This window comes from Schistocerca americana, chromosome 3 (assembly GCF_021461395.2).
Source record: "Schistocerca americana isolate TAMUIC-IGC-003095 chromosome 3, iqSchAmer2.1, whole genome shotgun sequence".
NCBI classification, from domain to species: Eukaryota; Metazoa; Arthropoda; class Insecta; order Orthoptera; family Acrididae; genus Schistocerca; species Schistocerca americana.
The window spans coordinates 405234560-405255124 of record NC_060121.1 but is presented as its reverse complement, the minus strand read 5'-3'; the positions used below and the strand labels follow the sequence as shown (position 1 = coordinate 405255124).

The following is a 20565-nucleotide window of genomic DNA, read 5'->3' as shown; positions in this document are numbered from 1 at the left end:
GAATTGCGAAAAGGCCCAAACGTCAACGAGCGACTGAGGATGAAATCCCAGGCTTGCCAAACTTCATTTCTTAATAGGTGGTGGGCCATACCCCAAACATCTGCAGCATGTAATCCTCGGTTAGAAAGCTGACTTTGCTTGTGGAGAAAGAGGAACCCAAAAGACATACTTCTATGCTGAGACCGTCGGTCGTATGAGAGATGAAAGACGACTGGCACACTCACACGATGAAATAACACAATCACCTACAAACCATGTCTTGTGGACCGATCTCAGTGACGAAGCAGATAAGACTAGAGTATAAAGAGTACTTTCCGCGATGAGATCAGAGCAATGGCAACGAATGATGCCACACACAATAGGTTAGGTTAGATTCACTTTTCATTCTATAGAACCAAAAATGAGATGATTCTCATGGGTGTGGAACAAGTCACAAAGTATTACATAAAAAACATAAAACTTTTGCATACAATACCCACTACCCTGATCATTTGCCAGGAGATTGTCAAAAATAGGTGAATACGTTACAGTAAACTGGAAGTGCTAATATTTACAGAATTAATGCACTGCCAGAATGAAACATAGTTCTACATTTTTAATAAATTTATCATACACAAAATACCTAATCTTGACTGTTGTCCCCAAGTGTTGTCAAAACTGTAATGTAACAATTTTACTTCAGCTTGTCTAACAGTCCATGTTAAGATATTCATCTATGGAGTAGAAGGAGTTGCCTATCAGTCTTTTAAACTCTGTTTAAATTGACGCTATCTGAAACCAAGTTTTTAATGGTTGCTGGCAATTTATTGGAAATGTGTGTTTATGAATATTGGATCACTTTTTGGACAAAGGTAAGTGAGTTTAGGTCTTGATGTAGATTGTTCTTATTCCTAGTATTGATACTAATGGTTGGAAATAGAGGTATATTACATGCAACAAATTTCATTAAGGAACAAACATACTGAGAAGCAGTGGTTAGAATATAAAGTTCCTTGAATGGATTTCTACATGCTCTTCAATTTCCGCCACAAATGAGTCTTACTACGCTCTTTTGCACTCGAAAATTTTGCTCAGTTTGATGAGCTACCCAGAATATGATCCTCTGTGACATAATAGAATGAATGCAAGCAACGTATCCGTTTTTTATATTTATATCTCCTACATCTGACATCATTCTCACTGCAAATACAGACTTGTTTAGGCGTTTCAGCAATTCTGTGGTATGTCCTTCCCAATTGAATTTACTATCTAGTTGTAATCCCAGAAATTTAATACTCTCAACCTCTTCGATCTGCATGTCTGTTGTACTAGCAAGACAGATGTCAGTAGGTTCAAATGGTTCAAATGGCTCTGAGCACTATGGGACTTAACATCTGAGGTCATCAGTCGCATAGAACTTAGAACTACTTAAACCTAACTAACCTAAAGACATCACACACAACCATGCCCGAGGCAGAATTCGAACCTGCGACCGTAGCGGTCGCGCGGTTCCGTACTGAAGCGCCTAGAACCGCTCGACCACATCGGCCGGAAGATGTCAGTAGTACTGGTACCGTATCAGATAACAGTGACACAGACGAAGACGGACAGACATAGAATAAGGACTAAATGTATAGTCACCGGAGTGTCACGTAAACAAGTTTTTCATCTGGTATTAATATTAGCTCTCACACGGAGAAGCGGAGTTCTGAAGAATGACGGAGCAACTCATGCCGCAACTGTGCTATGCGGGCAGCTTACGCACACGCCATTAGGCGAACACCGGTTGGTAGCCGGCGCAGCTACATCAGACAAACAGGCGTCGTCAACCGGGAGCGTTTCATTTCACGGCGATCTGACATTTGAAGTAGCAGTGTGTTACTGTAGGTGTAATATACTGCTGATCAACTGCTACAGAATAAGACGCTGGAAAATGTACGAATAACGACCTTTACATTAGAAAAATTTCTCCTAATTTTCAGTCACAGTATTCTGTTCTTCCCCTTTAGACCAAAGCGTCCGGAACTAAAACTGCGTTATCAAGGACGCTTTTGGCCTCTTTCTGGCGTTACATCTGCTTTGTTTTATCACCTATGAAGCACGTGGACGATATACAGGGTGAATCACCTAAAATTTGCACCGCAGATGTTGCAGAAATGGAAAGTGCTGTTGATGTTCGGTTTCCACTTAATGAATTGGTGGCCAGAGGCTCGTACTGTTAGCCAATAAACAGGTTATAATAATACTTAGAAAGTGTATTCTTCTGCAAACTTACACTTATTTAAACGGAACAATGCCTATTAACATTAACAAACTAAAATTAGTGTAAATTAGAATGTCAGCGGTGTTTGTTGCAGGATTCTAGTGCCAATCGTTTGCGAGGTATCGTATTTCGAAACGTTTCTGCACCGACACTTGTTTGTGCCATTCAATCTGCATGGTTGCTAGGTAAGATGTTGTTATGTTTGCTTACAGCTTGTGTGTTCGTTGAGTGCACTGCGACTTGCAAGTCAGTTAATGTGTGCCAGTTCAAGCAGTAGGCCATGAGTGGACGATGGGATTCGCTAATGCAGAAAATACGACAAGATTTCCCAATAAACCTCAACCATCTCGGCAATTATTTATCAGCCTCTTCAACCAGTTACATGAAAGTGGTAGTGTAAAACCTAGGCAACACAACAGAAGGAAACAAGTGACAACAGAGATGCTGCTGTTGCAGTTGATCTGCACGTTAACTCCCGCGCAAGCGCAAAAGGAAGTGGCGTGTCAGCTAAGTGTGCTACACATTCTCCACCGACACAGGTTCCATCCCTATCACATCTCTCTCCATCAAGAGCTGCACGGAAACGATTATGAGAATCGTCTTAACTTCTGTATATAGGAACTAAGACAGGATACTCAAGATGCATCACGTATCATGTTTAGTGATGAAGTCACATTTACCAAACATGGCCAGGTAAATCGCTGTAACACGTAGTGTTGGTCTGTTAACAACACCGTTGGCTTCGTCAGGTGGAACGTCAATGGTTTGTGGGCGATAACAGTCCTGAAATAAACTAGGCTGGACAGGGTCCCTACCTGAACCCAATGGCACACTTTTGGAACGAGTTAGAACGTCGGCTTCGCTTCACACTCCATCGTCCAACTTCACTATCCTCTCTGGTTTCAGCTCTTGAGAAAGAATGGGCTGGAATTCGTCCACAGACATTCAGGCACCTCATCGACAGCGTCCCTAGCAGAGATCAAGCCGTCATAAGGGCGATGGGCGTACATATTAATGTCCACTAATAGGTATCCGATAGCGATCAAATGGTGTATTTTCCACGCTGTGAAACCCGCCTAGTCTGTTGGTGGAATAGAAAACAGAATGAGCGGATCTTCAGCACTGCCACTTAGAACCCGAACCCTTTGCCATAGCTGTAATGCGGCATAGAGATTATGTTGCATGAGGGGTTGCACACTTTTTACTTTCAGAGATGTAGCAACTGCTCATGCAGAACTGACCATGCAATAGCGTATATTATGGCTTCAGAAACTTCAATTCTTTGAATATTGTCTCAGGTTCATATTCTACTCGTCGAAAAAAACGCAATTTTTCATCAACCTTCTGACTGCTTTGTTGCGATCCACCACGAGCTCCTCTCCAGCGCAAAGCTCTTCATCTCTGAGTAGCATCTACACACGATATCCTCAATTGTTTATTGTCTAGTTCCAATCACCGTCTTCTCCAATTTTTACCTTATACTGCTGCTTCTAGTAGCATGGAAGTTATTTCCCGATGACTCAAAATGTATTCAATCGTCTTATTTCATGTTCCAATTACAGTTTATCACATATTCCTTCCCTTACCGATTCTGAGGAGCATATCTCTTTGTCTGTGTTAGTGACCATCATAAGGTCTTCTTGCTTCGTCTGTTCAAAAATGGAAGTGTAAAAATGTGGTGTGGGATAGTGAATCAGCAGCACATAGGCACGTTTTTAATAGACAGAACAGGGAACGTGCACAAGTATCACAGCCTCCTAACAGACCATGCTCCTAGGATGCTAGACAATGTTCCTCTACAGACTAGGAGAAACCTGTGGTAACAACACATTGGCCGTCCATGCCCTAGAGCATGAAGTACTACAGCATGTTTTCACGAATTGTTTCCAAATCACTGTATTGGACGCAGGGGACATGTATCTCGGCCAACCTATTCCCTAGATTTGATGCCAGTAGACGTTTTTCTGTGGGGAAATCTGAAATACTCTGTTTACAAGGACATAGCAACTACACCCGATGATATGCCAAGACGTATTACTGCAACCTGTTCGGACATTTCCGCTGAAATGCTAGCACGTGTGCAGGAGTCGTTCCATACCAGACTGGAAGCGTTTATTGCCGCTGCTGGTGGGCACAATCTGTGATGGCTAATTGTCTCGTTACTGGTCAGAATGCACATAAGTAATGTATGCACTTGTGTTGTTCTTCAGTGTGTGCTATCACAGGTATTGTACAAGTGTCGGTGTGGGAACTTTTCAAAATACAACATCTCGTAAATTACTCGCACTAGAATCCTGCAACACACACCAGTGACATTCCAATTTACCCAACTTTTAGCCTGTTAATGTGAATAGGCATTGTTCCATTTAAAAATGTGTATCTTTGCACAACAAATACACCTTCTAAGTATTAATACTTTCTACTCATTGGCTAACAATATGAGCCCCTGACAACCAATCCATTCTGTGGTTCAAATGGCTCTGAGCACTATGGGACTCAACTGCTGTGGTCATAAGTGCCCTAGAACTTAGAACTACTTAAACCTAACTAACCTAAGGACATCACACACATCCATGCCCGAGGCAGGATTCGAACCTGCGACCGTCGCGGTCGTGCGGTTCCAGACTGTAGCGCCTTTAACCGCTCGGCCACTTCGGCCGGCTCCATTCTGTGAAAACTTCATCAATAGCACTTTCCATTTCCGTTATACATACGGTGCGAGTTTTCGGCGATTCGCCCTGTAGTTGATATTTTTATGTGAAAAAACATTTGGGACAAGTCAACTGAAATAAATATTATTAATCACTACCTTCATTTGGCCAGGTGAAAAACTTTCAACTTTGCGCATCACTCCTCAAATAATGTAATATGTTTATGTCTGCAGTAAATTTTTCAGCTGACATACCTATTTTAATCTGTGGCTGTACGATGTATTACAGCAAAGATCATATTGCTATCGTATACATAACAGACGAAATAAAATAAAATTATTCAGGATGCTAGCAGTTAAAGGTTCTTTTCTACACTTTGCATAAACTATACATGATTTGGCTTGTACATCGCCGTACTATGTGACTCACATTACTAGTCAGAATTTTGCTACTGTCGTTGATAAGTAAGTAACTTACGCATCTGTATATCTTATACAGCACTGCTATCCTGTACCGTTCACAAAGTGCTAAGTGATAGACTGAGGCAGACGTAACGCCCAAAAAAGGCTCATGTAGACCTAACTAAGCCTTTAGAATGGTGTTGAAGCCCTTGACAAAATGTCTGTTAATAACGTGACGAAATATGTATTATAATACATGAAACACAACATGACCCGATCCTGGATTTCTGGTTTTTTATGACAAGTGCCAAGGGACTATCATCACTGAAAGATACGATGGCGAAGGGCTGCCTAATAGCTGAAGGAATATGCCACATATTATTTCAGGGCACACTACTGGTCAAAGCAAGAAAAACGTTCTATAACATACTAATGATAGCAATCCGGCGGTTGGCACTATCAATAAGGAATGTGCATTCTTCAGCCTTACTGCTCAAAGAATTACGAAAACAGTCTTGTCATACGCATGGGGCGTAGCCTCCCGAATAGTATGTAGTTAGTCGATGACGGCGGAATACACAAATGCCTTTTAGTGTTCTTATGGCCGAAGATAGCCCACAAACCCTTTATAGGGTTACAGTCAGATGAACGGAGATCCCATGCTATAATACCTCGTAGACCAATCCATTACTCATTAAACATTTTTGCTGGGTACTATCATACGAGGTGTAGAAAATGGGATGGTACTCGTAGCGCATAAATCACATTCGTTATCTTTCTGCACTCTTAGTATTATCCAGTAGCGTTGGTAAGTTGGCGCATAGAGATTTGTGCTAAACAGGACCTCTTAATTCGCTCAGTAAATTGCGTGGCCGTATGAGTCTCTCGACTACAATTTCTGGCCATGCGTAGATACTAAGACAAACCTGACACCTTGGTGTAAACGATCGTAAAGGATTTTTATCCATACACACTTGGTCATTGCTTCAATAGGGCCTACACAACATCTGTGTAAATATGGAGGAGGTGAGGTTACGGTATGGGTTATTTTTCATGATTACGCTGCGGTCCGCCTATTGGGCTTAAGAAAACGCTAAATGCGAAAGAATATGAACACATTTTACAGCGTTGTGTACTGCTTAAAGAAGAGGAACAGTTCGGAGTCGATGACTCTATAGACGTGCAAATGCACCCTGTCCTGAAGCAGCGTCTGCGAGGCAATGGTTTGAGGACGATAACATTCCTGAAATGAACTAGGCTGGACAGGATCCCAACCTGAACCCAATGGAACACCTTTGGAACGAGTTAGAACGTCGGCTTCGCTTCACACTCCATCGTCCAACATCACTATCCTCTCTGGTTTCAGCTCTTGAAAAAGAAAGGGCTGCAGTTCGTCCACAGACATTCAGGCACCTCGTCGTCAGCATCCCTGGCAGAGATCAAGCCGTCATAAGGGCGATGGGTGTACATATTAATGTCCACTAATAGGTATCCCATAGCGATCAAATGGTGTATTTTCGCACTCTATGTGAAACTCGCCTAATCCGTTTATAGAATAGAAAACGTGATGAGCGGGTCTTCTGCGCTACCTCTTAGAACGCCAACCCTTTGACAGAGCTGTAATGCGGCATAGAGGTTATGCTGCATGAGAGGTTACACACGTATTACTGGTAGAGATATAGCAACTGCTCATGCAGAACTGACCACACAATAGCGCGTTCTTTGCATATTGTCTCAGGGTCATATTCTACTCGTCGAAACAACCGCAATTTTTCATTAACCTTTTGACTGCTATGTTGTAATCCACCACGATCTCCTCTCCAGTGCAAAGCTCTTCATCTCGGAGTAGCATCTACACGCGATTTCCTCAATTGTTTAAAGTCTAGTTCCAATCACCGTCTTCTCCAATTTTTATCTGATGCTGCTGCTTCCAGTTGCCTGTTAAGTTATTTCTGATGACTCAAAATGTATTCAATCGTCTTATTTCTTGTTCCAATTAGTGTTTATCGCATATTCCTTCCCCTACAGATTCTGAGGAGAACATCTCTTTGTCTGTGTTCGTGACCTTCATAAGATCTTCTTGCCTCGTCTGTCGTTTACTGCTTTGCTTCAGAGATAACAGAATTCTTTCACCTTGTCTACTAAGTGGTACCCAGTTCTGATGCAAATACATACAGTATTATTTAAACTGCATCCAAATACTTTTGCAGAGGTAATTATTATACTTTATTTCTGAAGAATCAGTATGCTGTTTGAAAAAGGGAAGTACCAAACGGAAATACAGGGACGATCCTACCTACAGGCTTGTGAATAAAAAAAATTGAGGCGTTGAATAAGATTCCTGTTTTTGGTGCGACACCTACACAAAGATTTTGCTGATTTGTTGTTTCGAGGTTACATAACGTAGGTGCCGATACGTGAAATGCTCTTGTGAATTAATCAGAGCTTTCGAGAGAATAAAGCTTTACACGAAACCTGCTGCTTGTGTAATGCAAAACACAGATCACAGATAAAATCTCATGTTCCAAATCCGCAAAAAATGGAAAACACGTAACTGATGCTATCTGAATTTTCTTCGGAATTTTGTAGAACTTGTCAATAGTAGCAACAAGAAAGACTTTACTGAAGTTCCGCAGCAATTTCTATTCATTCACGAATCCGTTTTCAGGTCTTTAGGTCGTCGACAGCTGCACCTTATAGTGGCCTAAGAAAAAAAAAATCGCTCAGAATATTAAGAACGTGTTTCTAGTTTTATTTTTATGGATTTGATTTTGGGTTCTTATTTTCTTGTTGGAACCTAGTCATTATTGTCTGTTTCGCAATTCCTCATTTTCGGGTTCCAAGACCATTTCCTAATGTTACTGTCTGAATGAATTATTCATGTCTTCTGGGGTACTGTACTAAGAAACAAGGAATCTACAACCAGAAAAGAATTCATCAAAACCTTACAGTGTGAAATAAATAAATTTTTTGATGTTACAAGGCATTACTGATATAATATCTAGCTTGCCAATACATAGTTTCTTGCTACATCACATTACCATTCCTGTTTTACTATAGAGAGAAAATATTTGGTTTTGTTATTCGTCCCATCATTTTCAGTGCTATAATTGCTGAAATGTGTATCAACAATTTATTTTGTGACGGTGTTGAAGGAAAGATTTAATTCCATTACAGCTTACTGAAACAGCACTTTCTTGAAATCCATGATGTATGCTTCATGCATTTTTCTTGTTTTCCCAGATTTTCCCGTTTCGATTTCGTTCTGTGCAGGTATATGTTTGTTCCTTACAGAGTCTGTGTAAAACTACTGTATATCCACTCTTAATATTTATTATTAGTATTTCATTACCCTTTTCATTTGTTTCTAATAGCGATGTATGTACGAGTATTTCCATATACGCGCAGCAACAGATGTTCTTATTAGGGATAGGTATTTTATTACTCAAGAGAAAAATGGAATTACTTGTTACTCAGAGTAATATGCCGGGATAATTCTCGCCAATGGAATCCGCTAAGCGTTGCGTTTCCCGAAAGATTTCTTGGCATTTTATGGGGTAAACTTTACACTTGTAGTATGAATCTTGATGTAGCTCGCCGAAAATAAAAGCAGAATTTCCGATCGCTCTGAGTCAGATTTTTCAGTGAATTACCCGCAAGGTGCTTGATTAGTACCGTCATGTAAGACGAATGTCAGATAGTCATGAATGAGCATGTATTGTACTTCGGTGGTAACCACAGCGGGCTTGACTTATATCAGGACCTGCTAATTTGTCGGACACGTTACACACTACTTCCTAGGAATCTGTGTTCCTTAAACGTGAGGTAAATTAATAGGAATAAATGCAATGGGCTACGAAACACGTTTCTTTCGCAGTTGATACCATGGATGAATTAATTTTAATTTAAGAGGTTTAAACGTGAATAATCCTCGTCAGGAGGCACAATTTTCTGTTGCTGGAATAGGAAAACCGAGGAATATTTGTTCCTGTGGGAATTACTCACAAATATTAAAGAATATGAAAAGAGGCAATCAACAGCGGGCTGAAGTAAGTTTCACAATCGTATCGTCCGAAAATATGTGTAGAAAACGTGGTTAATTTTGCATTATCAGCTTTTACTCATCGTGCACTAAACAATTTACTTACATCGGTAGTGTCTGTCTAGTTGATTTTCAGCTCATACTCGCTGTTGTCGTCGTGGTTGTGTTAAGAGTGAAGTTAGTAACTTATTGTACTGAACAAAAAGCAAGTAGTTTAGAATATATAATAGCTGTACCTCAGCCTCGGAAAGCAGGTCTGCGGATTTAAGAAAAAGAAATTTTTGTTGTTGCGAAGCTGCTGTTTGACAGTGGAGAAAATTGCACTCGCGATTGCTGCTGTAAATTTAATAGACCTCTTCATAACGTCACCCAAAGAGTAATTAATACGTGAAGAACCATAACGCCTTCTTTCAGGTCCTATAGGTAACAAACTGATCGCATGGGGATCAACATTCGAAACAGAAAGACGTACTTATCTGACGAATAAAATGTTTGCCTACAGTAGGAACCAGACGATGTAGGGTAGTGAAAGTTTTTGACAATGTAACATTAACTGCTTGCATCACGCAAATCGCGAGACATTCTTGTGGATATGATGAATTAAAGATTTAGTCTGGAGTCTGTTGGTGGATAAATGTGAAGCTAAACAGAGAGAGAGAGAGAGAGAGAGAGAGAGAGAGAGAGAGAGACGGGCGGGAGGAGGAGGGGGAGAAGTAGATCCAATAGTATTGTACAGTAGCATATCAAACAATTTATTGAAATTTTCACCCATAAGTGTAAAATATGGCAAAAGTTTGGATATCTGTTACTATGAGACATTAACAGTTTCCTTCCTTGCGTCTTTTATTTCATCTTATAATAAATACGTGAATGAATAAATTAAAAATTGGCAATGTATGTTGACAGCGTCGATGAAACTCATTCCGCTGTCAATAAAGACTGTAGGGAAATTAAAAAAAATAAATGTTTCGATGCTGGAAATAGCGTGATTTTATGTTTACTGTTGTTGCGTGGCCAGCAGCCCAAAGACTGATTTCACGCCGCAGATGTTAATTTGTCTTGTGCAAAAATCTTTACCTTTGCACACCTATCGTAACCTACGTCCATTTGAAATTACGTAATGTAGTCAAGACTTTTTCTCCCTCCACAATTTTCACCTTTCACTCTTCCCTTCATAATCATATTGACTATTCCTTGATGTCTAAGTATGTGTCCCATCAACCGACCTATTCTTTTAATAATGTTTATGAAATAAATTTCAGTTCTCACTAATTCGATTACGATCCCCTTCATTAGTCATTCAGTGCCATTTGACCATCCGTCTAAAATTCTGCTTTTTGTATTCTCTGTTTTATTGTCACCGTCAGTTATTTTGCTTCCCGGAAAGCAAACTGGTCAGCTGCCCATCTAATCTACCTCCCCTAGTTCCATTTGATGTAATTCGATTGCATTCCATTATTCTTGATTTACACCAGTGGTTATTGACCTTGTGAGCACTTTTGAAGATGCTGTTTATTCTGCTCAGCTGATTTTCCGACTCCTTTTCTGTGTCTCACAAATTTACGTCATGGCAAACTTCAAAGTTTTTATTTTTTTCTTCTGATCTTCAACTCCCTTTCCAAATGTATCGTTGGTTTCCGTTAATGCTTGCTCAATGTTCCGATTAATACTAGGGGGATTGGCTACAATGATGTCTCATTCCCTTCTCAACTACTACCTCATTTTCATGTCGTCCGACTATTGTAGCTGCAGTCTGTTTCTCGTTCAAATTGTGTATATAACCTTTCGCTACCCTCAGAATTTCAAAGATAACTATATATATTTTGCATTGGGCCCCATTCGCACTAATTCGAAGTTTGGAATAGTTGCCTTGTTTATATCTGTGTGCCTATTTGCGTTTGTGGTTGTTACTTGAGAGTGAGGGAGACTCGAAGTTGCAATGACAAGAAACAAATTAAGAAATATGGACAGCCCTGAGCGCAAATTAACGTGTTTAATCACATTATTGTGTTGAAGTATCAGTAATTCGGAAACTGCCGTCTGCTGTGACAAAACTGGAAAAAAATTGATTCGTTGTGTCCGACTAAGGAGCGCGTTCGAACTAATTCAGCACTTTTTTCTTATTTTCTCTCAGTATCTCTTTCTCCGTTCACTTTTTGTACGCACTTCTGGTCATTTTTCAGATAGGGCTTTCAGCAAGTTTGTGTTTTGTGATTGTTTATCATGAATGCCAGTTATTGCGCTTTTTCATTGATAAGGCTACGTGTAGGAATTTTTGTAGTGAACCTGTTGCTGTCCGTTTATATACGTGACTATGAAACTATAATCGCCGTTTCCTTTTGATATTATTGATTTATTCTGTAACTAGGTCTCTTGAAATGTCTTTTTCCTCCAAAATTCTTTATCATATTTTAGTCCTAAGATTTTTCTGAGAATTTTCCTTTCTTGTTTTCATTTATAAGATTTGTGATAATAATAATAATAAATGCCACATGCATAATAATGCGAGTAATGCGACATTTAAGAGGAAACCAAAGCCCGCACAGGTAACTGCCTGGAAGTCAGCTTTGCCCATCCTAGTGATATGTCACTGTAATACCACGTCGAGCCTCCCCCACGGGGTGGGTTACAAAGAAGGGATATGGCGTAGCCAACAGTGGGGCATGTTGCGATGTTATCAGGGTACCTGGCGGTTCTGTCAACACGGGGGCGTATCGGTGTCAGCCGCAACCACCCCCGCAAGATAGCCGGCGTAGATAAGGCTGCTGTCTCCGCCCATTGTGTGGCTATCGTTACAGAGGATGCGCACCGGGGAGGGGACCACACTGGACCCTCATGAGCAGCCACCGTGAAGGCTATCTCTCACTGCCGTATTTCAAAGATATGGAAATAATCTGTTCTGGGGTAAACATTCCGAACTCTTCCTCACAAGTTACCGCGTTCAGAGCCGCGCTTGATTCTCACGTTTTTCATTCTCCCGCTGTTGTGTTCAATACCTGAGAGAAGGGTTTGATGAGTAACGTAATTCTTTCATTTTCAAACGCCTACTACTTCGCTATCAAAGAATCACCGCCCGCACAAACACACACACACGCACACACGCACACACACACACACACACACACACACAAACACACAAATTTTTGTACAGACACTAAAAGATTTAACGGATTAATTATATGCATGAGCGGTACATTGGTAACTCAGAAATATAAGACCTTCGGAAAATGTAAAAATAAATAAATGTATAACTAAATATAATCAGTAGGTAACGGCCTTGCCGCAGTGGATACACCGGTTCCCGTGAGATCACCGAAGTTAAGCGCTGTCGGGCGTGGCTGGCACTTGGATGGGTGACCATCCAGGCCGCCATGCGCTGTTGCCATTTTTCGGGATGCACTCAGCCTCGTGATGCCAATTGAGGAGCTACTCGACCGAATAGTAGCGACTTCGGTCAAGAATACCATCATAACGACCGGGAGAGCGGTGTGCTGATCCCATGCCCCTCCTATCCTTATCCTCCTCGGAGGATGACACGGCGATCGGATGGTCCCGATGGGCCACTTGTGGCCTGTAGACGGAGTGGTTTAAATATAATCAGTGATTTAAGATTATCGTGACGAAATCCATAACCGAGAGATTGTCATTTACTTTTTGGGCTTGTCATATGCCTCCTACAGAAGGCAGTATGAAGATCACGATCATGTATTGAAGTTATTTACCTCTACAAGCTGAAAACGGACTTCAGAAACGAAATTTCAGAGGCTATGCAGGGCTATTTTCTGAATACATTGCTTCAAGGGACCCGGCGGCCCGTTAATGAATTATAACGTAAACATTTTTTCGGTTTGTTACACCTATTAACTTTGTTTCAGTGACAGTAACTTTACATCATTGAAGAAAAACTGTAATAACCAGTCAGCAAAATGTACTACGGCAAACACAAAGTAATGGTACAGCCCTCAGATGTAAAAGACCTGCAGAAGTGGTTGCCGTCGCTGGTGGTATAGCTGAGCAATGCAGCACTGTGATACTTTTCCATTGCATTCTGTGAACAAGGATGATTAACAGGAACCACATACTTGTCTGAGGAATAACAGTGTTCTGTTTATGATGATGAAACTTTGTCCAGATAACACAAATACAAGTGTTATACGAAATTGATTACAGGAAAGTAGGAAGAAAACGAAAGCAGCAAACATTTCTTCATTTCTAGAAGAATGGAACTGCAGTACACCAGAATGTATGTTAGAAGAAGCAACAAGGTTGTACAAGAATCACGGCAGCTGTTCACTGCCTATTACTAATGTTGCAATCTCATAACAACTGTTTCGACGTTGCGGTAATTTTTTACTCAGAGAAGCTAGTACCTTGAAGTTGTATAAAAGGAGATCTAGATTTCTTTTCGTCCTCATAACTTTGAGTATTTTGTTGCTGTCCTCCGTACCTTCATATTTAATATGTTCGGACCTGATATCGCCCCTTGTCCTCAATGATTTATTTCAGACAGTTTAATCTTCGTTTGTACAGTTGATGCAGATTTATTGTGAACTTTCTTTCCTTGCCTATGCTTTCTAGAAGCTATTCATTTTGTATATTACTTGTTCACTTAATTTTCTCCTATAACACTGCATTCTGATTTATCCTTCTATCTACCTGAGGTGTGTAAACTTTCTTCCTGCATAGGACTATTCTTTCACTTTTCCTGTAGTACTTTTCTCCATCACGAAGTGAATTAATCCGCAGTTCTTCCCGTCTGCTACTCCTTATCACTTTCGTTATTACTTGGTGTATTCTTTGCCCGAGCTCTATCGCGAGCAGACTGTCCATTACGTTTCGTGGTTTGACTCTTCCTTACTTTAGATGATATCTCTTACATCGTTGGTGAATTTTGGGACTGATATCTTTTTTCAGTATACTTTTACTTTTTCAAGTAACATAACTGACAGTTACAGAGATGAACCAACATCATGAAATAGGTACAGTGCTTCTATATGTGTTTAATAATTTCTACCATTCCTGTAATAATTGCTTCCCCTCATTTTTTTAGCATTTGATAACCAATTCTCAACCTTATTTCCTGTGACTAGAGAAGTGATTTGAGTCATTCCAAAATGTTCTTCGCCCCTCTTCCTGCCCATTTCCTGCTAATAAGTGTGAGGTTACAAATATTTGATACCTGCATCTACACTGATGCATCACTGATCTTCCTTTATTGTTTCACACTTTTTCTCTTTTCTTTTCTTCTACAGCTACGTTGCTGAAGCTACAGACCCTGACCACGTTCTCTGATCTAGGTGCCCTCAAATTGGGTTTCATTTGTATGCGTGTAAATGAAAACAATGACCGCAACAATTCTCTAAAACGCCCTTGCAAAAATGTTCTGTGGTCGTACTCAGAATTTGTGTGACAGCAATACAGTAAGGAAGTACAGCTAACTGGTAGAAGCAGTTTCTTTAATACAAAGAAGTTTCATCTGTATAGGCATATACATTCTGTTAATCATTAAAAGTGTGACGCAGAGGGTACTTTCTTGCACCATATGTTAAGGATTCATCCCAGTCGAAAGAAAAATAAAGTCTGCAAAGAATGGCCTGTTATTAGTCTACTTTTATCTTCACAATGTCTACGAAAAGAATCATCGACAGACTTGGGAGTTAACAACAGGCATGTTCCACGGAATTGCGTTGGGACTCTTGCTGTTCCTGTTGTATATTAACGACTAGGCTGCACATAGTAATGGTAACCCCTGCAATTGTAGGCTACTGTAAACTGTCATAAGTACGCGTACACTACTGTACTATTCCTAACAGTTAAATGTTGTGCACGTGTTACCTGTACATTACATGTGTTACATACCTACAAGGGGCTACCTCATAAGAATCGCTTTTTTTATGTACGCTATCAATCTCTTACCATATTCTCCCTAAAAACCGGAAGCGGTAGACAGCCTAGAAACAGAGTGAGGCCTGCATAACGTACAGAGAATTTTTGTTCTACATAGTTATCCTCCTGTTTGTTACTTAACAATAAAGAGTATTTGTAGCAAAACTGAAATTGTCATCGTTTAATTCAGGTTTTATTCAAAAATTGTTGATTTGTAACGTGGAACAGAGGGATGTTGTAGCAAAAATAAAGCAAAAAATACATATTTACGACATAGTGCTAGAAAACGCCATTTTCTCAACAAAAAGGTAAAATAAAAGAAAAAATCAAATATCGCTTCGGTACTTCGTCGAATTTATATCAAACATGTTTCTGTTATTCATAAACAACTTACGCGCTTAGCAATAATAACAGGAAACTCTTGCCTTTGATCATGATGGAACTGTACTTGCATCAAAAGTAATTGCTTTGGTTACATACAAGTGCAGAAACTACACGATCAACTTACTTTTGTTACTCATAAAATTTAGTTTATATTTTGTGAGGATATAAAACACACAATGGACTAACACTGAATGATGTGTGGCTCTAATTATGTGCAAAACAAACAACCGGGCAAACAAGAAACAAAGAGAAATTGTCGGCTCCTTGTTTCTTTGTTACAGATTCATTTATGTTTCTTTCCCTACCAATGCTACCAATAATACCCGGAATCCTACCATTTACTATGTCATTTATGTAGTAAATAAAAACTACCGAACCGTAGTTTTGGTACAGGGCAACTCCAGTAACCTCAAACTCTCTACAAATGATACAGTTACATATAATGGAGTACTTCCTGAAAAAGCTGCACAAATATCCAATCAGATCTCGATACGTCTTCAGAGTGATACAAAGATAGCCAACTTGGTTGAAACGTACAAAAATATAAAACTGTGTATTTCTCAAGACTCAGAAAAGTAGTATTCTATGACTACAGTATTAATGATTGATAACTGGAGACAATCAACTCATGAAGGTATCTATGTGACACAGTTTGTGAGGGTATGAAATGGAATGATAACTTATAGGCCCTAATCAATTGTAGCTACAAAGGGCGTTCAAAAAGTTTTTCACAGTCGTATCTAATTTTTTTATTCTTTTCAGGAGAAGAATGAAACTTTTTGTGAACCTACTTGGAACATTTGCTTCGTAAAGCAGGCGGATGACGTAGTCTAGTTGACAGGATACTGAGAAAATACAATCATTCTACGAGAGAGACTACTTACAAAACAGAGAATATTTTTCAAGCCTGTGAGACCCATCCTACATAGAAGTAACAGGATATATTGAAAGTACACTAAAAAGGGCAGGAAAAATGGTCACAGGTTTGTTTGACTCACGGAATTGGCAGACGGTTGAAGACAGATGGCAACTATCCCCCGGAAGCCTACTTAGAAAGTTTCGAGAACCAGTATCTAACAAAGAATCTACAGATATTTTTCAAGTCCTTAAGCATATGCCCTGTAGAGACTGTGAAAACGTAAACTAATGACAGGAAGCGAAATAGCGTTTGAGGAGTGGTTGTTCCCTCGCCCCATAAACGATTGGAAGGGGAAGACACCATAACATGTGGTACATTGTGAAGTACCCCTGACACGCACTTCACATTGATTTACATGCTATGGATGTAGATATAGAAAAGTCAGATTTTTCAGCTAATATTGTCGGGTAAGCCGTCATGCATAACATGCACTGTGATGGTTCTGATGTATCGCGTGTTGTGCAACTGTGTAGTCGCATAATTGACTGAATGATAGACACAATGCTTGTTATTCAAGTAATCACCTCCCAACATAACGCAAAAGTGCGCAATGTTTTTGAGTCGGGACCCTTCTGTTTACAGACAAGCTTGACGCTGATGTTGACCTTCCAGTCGTGTTCTAGGACGTTCTAAAATGCAGGCTCTTCAGATATATGACTTGCAGTGACTGTCTTATCAATAATTAGTTTGCTTTGTGACGTTTAAGGTATTATTTCAGCTCTGGAAACAACTGGTACTATGGAATTGCATGGCCACAGAGTTCATTTGCAATTTAGATAACATTATCGTCGAAATTATACCCTTACAAATACCTCAAATGTAGACTAAACCATTTCTACTCTTCTGCCAATTCTAGGTAGTTGAATTTTTACAGTCTGTTGGGGCCCCTGTTGTTTATTGTTTTGGCTGCTAGAGATTAGGCTCAATGACACAATTTACTCAGGGCGATTGAAAAACCGCATCACGCCATAAAATGACGAGACATTTTATAACGTGCAGTATGTTAACCTTTCAGCCGAGTACAGGAACGTCCACTTCGCGTTGCTGTGAACAGATTTGCTGTTAGACTAGCCAAAGGTGTCGTCTGTGTGTTCGTAGTGTATTACACTGAAAGGGAGAGTTCAGAAACTGTAGTTTTGTTCACTATCAGAAATTCTAAAGCTATCGGGAATAAAACAAAGGGATCGGAAGGTTATTTACAACTTGTACAGAAACAGACTGCAGTTATAAGAGTCGAATGACAGGAAAGGGAATCAGTGGTTGGGGAGTGAATGAGTCAGGTTTGTTGCCCGTCCCTGATGTTATTCAATCAGCACAATGAGCAAGCGGTAAAGAGAACCAAGAAGAATACCGATGACATTTTAATTCTGTCAAGAATTGCCAAAGGACTGCAATCGATACTGTCTTGAAAAGAGGGCGTAAGATGAATATCAACAAATAGAAGATTCCGCGGGAATTACGTTAAGAAATGAGACATTAAAACTAGTAAATGAGATTTTCTACTTGGTCATCGAAACAATCGACTATGGACCAAATAAAGAGGATATAAAATGCAAACTGGCAACAACAAGGAAATCATTCCCAAAAAAGAAAGAAAATTATTAACAGGAATATAAATAAATATTAGGAAGCCCTTCTTGAAAGTATTTGGCATCTTTGTACGGAAGTAAAACGGGTCCCATAAGAAGCTAAGACACGAAGAGAACAGGAGCTATTGAAATAAGAGTGATACAGGTTAATGCTGAAGATGTTGGTAGACCGAATAACTAATACAGATTTACTGAATCGAATTGGGAAAAATATACATTTATGGCACAACTTCACTAAAAGAAGAAATCAGTTAACAAGACACGGCAGTTTGGTGATACTTCAGGCCAATATTGAGCAAGTTTCGGAGATCCGACCCTCGGTAAAAATCGTCCAAGAAGAACGACGTTCAGCGGATAGATTGTTGCAGTGTATCTGACGCATCAGTAATCTTGGATTCGTTTTTTCGTGTGTGTGTGTGTGTGTGTGTGTGTGTGTGTGTGTGGAGATTTCCCGGCGTAGCACGAAGAGCATTAATTTCAGAAAATGCTTTTATTTTAACTGTTATATCACTAATGCCCCCCCCCCCCCCCCCCCCGGATACAAGATCAGATTTTCCTTACTGAACAACTACGATAAATATTTTATTCCGCACAGCAAGACGATGACTTCCAAACATAAGTTAACATTAAGCTGAAAGCAACTACAATTTGTCGTTCAGCCAAATCGAGCCACTCTGTCGCTACTGTTTACTGCCAACACTGAACTTCTGCTACAAGTATTTTAGTTTTTAATGTTGTGAACTGCGTATACTGTCTGTGATTTTAAGGTGAATATCAGTAACTACCAGTAACTAACCACCACTAACTAAAGTAAGAGAAGTTAATGTAAATGACTAATACTCGTGTGAATCATAATGTGTACTGAGTGGACACCTGATGATGTGGCTCGGGTCGAAACGTACTACACGCCTGTATTCTCTTCAATACCAGGGTAACTAATTAAACTTCAAGATAATGGCACTGCTAATTTTCGCTTTAACAAAACAAGCGATTTCCGTTTTATCGCACAAGTGCTCGTGCTTTGTCGTTGTGTGAGCAAAGTATTGCAATCTGTCTCTGTTTGAGGAACAAGAGACTTCGGATTTATACCCTTTTAGTGGCAACAGTCTAGAAACATGCTGCCGGCTCTATAGTCCAATGTGTTAACCGGAATGCAGAGGGCTTCATGTATCGGTTTACGCCTATAGACGGTCCGTCACACAAGGAAGAAGGTGAACTGTCGGTGAACCGTCATATTGCAATAAAGTTCGTAGGAAGATGCTCACCAAGTAAGAAAGTGCTAAAAGTGCCTCAGGGAATCAGCCGTTTGCTCTGCCGCCTTATATTACTATCGTTTAAAGGCAGGCTGTACAAACTTACTGAGTGAGGTCAATAAATAAACAAAATACTACTGCTTTGTAGAGACCGTATTATTCAGCAACGATCATACTTCCTCTGTGACTGAAAGCGACAGTCTCTTTTTCGATCTGTAAAGAAGACAAGCAGTGCTCCATTAGCAGGCAAAGTCTATTGGCGTCTCCGAAATGTTAACTTTTAAAAAACTCAACATTCTCCTCCTGATGGTTGTTGATTATTGCGAGGTATTAGGTGTATCCGCAAACCGCACCTGTGCCGTAATATTCTCGGTGTCGGAGCAGTCTTGTGGTCCGTCATGCTAATTTGCTGCAAACCCTAAGGTTGCTTTGCCTCCCAATCGGTCGGATGCTGGATCGTTCTAAAACAACTGTGTGATACCACGTGTCTATAGTCTTACGTGGCTCTTTTGCCATATGACGCACAGTTCACGTCTGTACATTAGGTAGGAATGTCCGGACCACAACTGCTTTCAATGTGAAACAAACATCGAAAGTTGCGTAATGAATCACTCTGGTAAATGGGCAGTTTGTTGCGTCACACCCAAGCATAGATGAGGCTTGTTGGTAACATCGGAAGTTCACTGAGGCTTTTTGCGGATGATGCTGTAGTATATCGAGAGGTTGTAACAATGGAAAATTGTATTGAAATGCAGGAGGATCTGCAACGAATTGACACATGGTGCAGGGAATGGCAATTGATTCTCAATGTAGACAAGTGTAATGTGCTGCGAGTACATAGAAAGAAAGTTCTTTTATCATTTAGCTACAATATAGCAGGTCAGCAACTGGAAGCAGTTAATTCTATAAATTATCTGGGAGTAGGCATTAGGAGTGATTTAATATTGAATGACCATATAAAATTCATCGTCGGTAAAGCAGATGCCAGACTGAGACTCATTGGAAGAATCCTAAGAAAATGCAATCCGAAAACAAAGGAAGTAGGTTACAGTACACTTGTTCGCCCACTGCTTGAATACTGCTCACCAGTGTGGGATCCGTACCAGATAGGGTTGATAGAAGAGATAGAGAAGATCCAACGGACAGCAGCGCGCTTCGTTACAGGATCATTTAGTAATCGCGAAAGCGTTACCGAGAT

The 20565-nt window shown here is 40.1% G+C and overlaps 1 protein-coding gene and 1 pseudogene across 1 annotated transcript in view; one reads left to right on the top strand and one right to left on the bottom strand.

Annotated features, from left to right (window-relative positions):
• Positions 1–20565, bottom strand: part of LOC124606116 (protein gooseberry-neuro-like) — a gene marked incomplete at its 3' end in the record, with an annotated part of 141136 nt that overhangs the window by 105083 nt on the left and 15488 nt on the right. The gene's annotated exons all lie outside the window — the stretch shown is intronic.
• LOC124607915 lies at positions 12604–12721 on the top strand (annotated as a pseudogene).